The sequence below is a fragment of the Nannospalax galili genome, unplaced genomic scaffold, assembly GCF_000622305.1.
Source record: "Nannospalax galili isolate Female #2095 unplaced genomic scaffold, S.galili_v1.0 scaffold389, whole genome shotgun sequence".
NCBI classification, from domain to species: Eukaryota; Metazoa; Chordata; class Mammalia; order Rodentia; family Spalacidae; genus Nannospalax; species Nannospalax galili.
In genome coordinates, this window is record NW_008360310.1 from 36,729 (window position 1) to 40,076 (window position 3,348).

Sequence of the window (3,348 nt, forward strand, 5' to 3'; positions counted from 1 at the left end):
GGGACAAAACTTTAGCCAAACTAAACAAAAAAGGAAAGAGACGACTGAATTAATAAAATTAGAAATACAAAAGGAGACATGAGAACAGAGGGAATTCAGAAAATCACAAGGACAGTGTAAAAACTTATATTACACTAAATTGGAAACTCTAAAAGAAACAGGTGAGTTTCTAGATGCAAATGGTTTATGATGTACCAAAGTTAGATCAAGATGAAGTAAATTAATTAAACAAATCTGTAACAACCAATGAAAGAGAAGCAGCAATTACAAATCTCCCAACTAAAAAAAACTCAGGACCTGAGGGATTCAATGTAGAAGTCTACTAGAACTTCAGAAACTAATACCAATACTCCTCAAATTATTCCATAAAATAGAAATGGAAGAATATCTTCCAAATTCTTTTTTATATTTTATTATTTTTATTTTATGTGTGAGTGTATTCCCTGCATGCATGTGAGTGCACCGTGTAGTACAATGCTGCAGAAGTCAGAAGAGGGCTTTGGACTCCCCTGGAACTGGAGTTAAGGATGGCTGGTAGCTGTGTATATTTGAACAAGATGGTTTGGGATGTTCTTTGGGACACACACACACACAAATCAACAAAATTTCAAAAATGTATATTTGAGGAGGAAGCATGGAAATTTACGTCATGTTAATTAGTAGAGGTGATAAACATTACCATTGAAATCTACCTCATGACTATAGACATACACAGGTGCCAAGGATCCAAGTGCAAGCGATTATGACTAGTAATAATCAGATACATACAGATTAGAGATGCATGCGCCAACATCTCAGTGTTAGTAGCAAAAACAATGAGTCTTTCTGCAAGGAACAGTATATCCTAAAATGAAACGGAGATTTTTTTAAAAGGTTAAAAATTCATTCAATTTTATGTCTTACAGGGCTTATACTGAGTTCAATATTGTATAACAGTATTAATTCAACTGTGAACCTAGAAACTTACAGCCACTTGTGAAAGAGAGGGATTCTTGCTCTGGAGTGTGTTACTGAATATGTTAATGCTGTAATGAAATGCTTCTTCTAATCATGTAGTTATTAAAAATTTTTAAAGATTAAAAATAAATTTTATTTTTTAAAAGACTTATTTTTAGTTTTAATTATGTGGATGTGGATCTGTATGGGTACGTGCCCTTGAGTACAGTACCCACAGAGGCCAGAAGAGGGTGACGGAACCCCTGAACTTTCAAGAGGGTTCTGAGCTGCCTGCTGTTGTAGCTTGGAACCAAACTCAGGTGCCCTAAAAGAACAGCAAGTGCTCTTAATAACTGAGCCAGGTGTGCGTGGGGGATTCTGGGGCGGGCAGAGCCGGGTGCTCGCTGTGGATTCTGGGGCAGAGCCCACTCAAGCTCCGGGTGTGTGTAGGCCAGTGCTGCCGGCACAAGGCGCTGGGCGAGCGAGCCTGGAGCTAGAGGCCCGCCAAGAGTGCCGGACGCGGTGGCAGCAGCGGAGGTGGGAGTGCTCCCCAGGAATGTTAGAAGCCGTTGAGGAGGCAGTGGAGGAGAGCTGCGCCCGCCAGGTAGGAGCCCTCCCTCGTCGCGCACTGGCTGGAGCCGGTTCCGATGCCCCGGTCGGCAGCTGGATTGGCGCAGGCCGGGCGGCTCCGGACGGGTGAAGGGCAGGAGGCCAGCGGGCGGCTTTCTCCATAGGTGACCTGCCGGGTAGGGGGAGGCCTGCTGTGGCCACGCGCGTGCGGGTCCGGAGGTGGCGGGGTGTGTGGGCCGCAGACCCGCAAACTTGGCCTTTCCGAGGAGGGGCCGGTTCACATTTCTGGTCGCCCTGACGCCACCTCCTGGGTCTTGCACGTTCCGGTCTGCTCCGGCTGAGAGTCGGGGTGAGAAGTTGCCAGGCGCTCCGAGTCTCTGTGGCCAACGAGGCGGGGCTGGGGCGGAGAGACTGTTTTCGCGGCCTTCGCCTCCGGGTTTTCCCTAGATTCCCCGCTGTGGAAAAGTCCAGGCGGGGGAAGGGCACGGGGCGAGAGGGACAGGGCGGGGGCGGGGAGAGATGCTGACGTAAAGTTCCAGTGAGAGGGACACGTGTGTTGGCTGGTGCCGATGGGCGTGCTCCACAAGCGTGCTGGAGCAAGAGAGGCCGGCGGGAGGCGGAGGTGGCAGCGGTGGCGGAGTGCTCCCCAGGAGTGTTAGAGGCCGCTGAGGAGGCAACCGAGGAGAGCTCCTGTGTCACGTCCTGGCTGCAGCCGGTTCTGGCTCCTGGCGGCAGCTGGGTCTAGATCACTTGCTACTCATTTCTAAGTATAATCAGCAAAATGTCATCAGTGTCATAGACCAGTGTGGTGTCTTCTGGAAGGGAAAGTAGTCACCTTTGGACTAAGTGTTGATGTAGGGCTAGAGAACGTCTTTATTCTTGAGGTGAAACAGTGAAGGTGTATTGCCAAATTAACCAGCTGGAAGCAAGCTGCCTTACTGACAGGGATGGAGAACAAGGCAGGTATCAGGTCAGGAGTGGTATGTGAGCTACAAGTGGCTTGTTAACTTGGTTCAAGAATGAAGATACACCCAGAATGGCTGTTGCAAGCAGAATCCTGTTTGGTTAAGCTAACCGTCAAGGGTTCATCTGATTTCTACTCAGGCTAATAGGCAAGTTAAGTAGGGAATAAGGTAGGAAGCCAAACTCCTGCATCTCCAAAGTCCTTGTTGTTAATAACAGTGCTTCCTTAAATGTTTGAGAAATCACTGCAAGTAATCTGACTCTGAAGTTTCCTTTGTGAGAAAAATTTAATTACAAATTAAATTTCTTTTATAGGCATCTAGTCAGTCTGATTTTCCCTTCTTGTTTTTGTTCTGGTAGTTTGAATTTTTCGAGCAATGTTTCCAGGACTTCTAAATTGCCAAATTTATTGGTGTGAAAATTTCAGAATTTCCTTCCTTGTTGTGCGTTAATGACTGTAGGAGCTGTGATGTCATCCTCTCTTTGACTCAGTATTAACTCTGCATTTCCTCTTTTTTCCCTTGGTCATTTTTCTCAGTTGTTGGTTTGTTTTTGGTTTTATTGATCTTTAAAAATTTCTTTGTTTCAGTTGTTAGGGTCCGTGACTCAGTGGGTCTCTTCTGGAGAACAAATGCACAAGTATGGAGATGCAAAAATCAAGCAGAGTTTTATTAAACCAGCTACCTGGGGCCGACCGTCCTTCCAAGACATGCAGGTCTGGTTAGAGCTATCGACCCTGAGGCAATTTTAGGTAAAGATTATATAGGTTCCCACAACCGTTACACAAAAGCCCGCGTTCATACAGCCAATAGTTTCAAAGCAAGCATTTCACAAACCAATAACTTCAAGAAAAATGTGTTACAACTCCCTTCAGGTGTC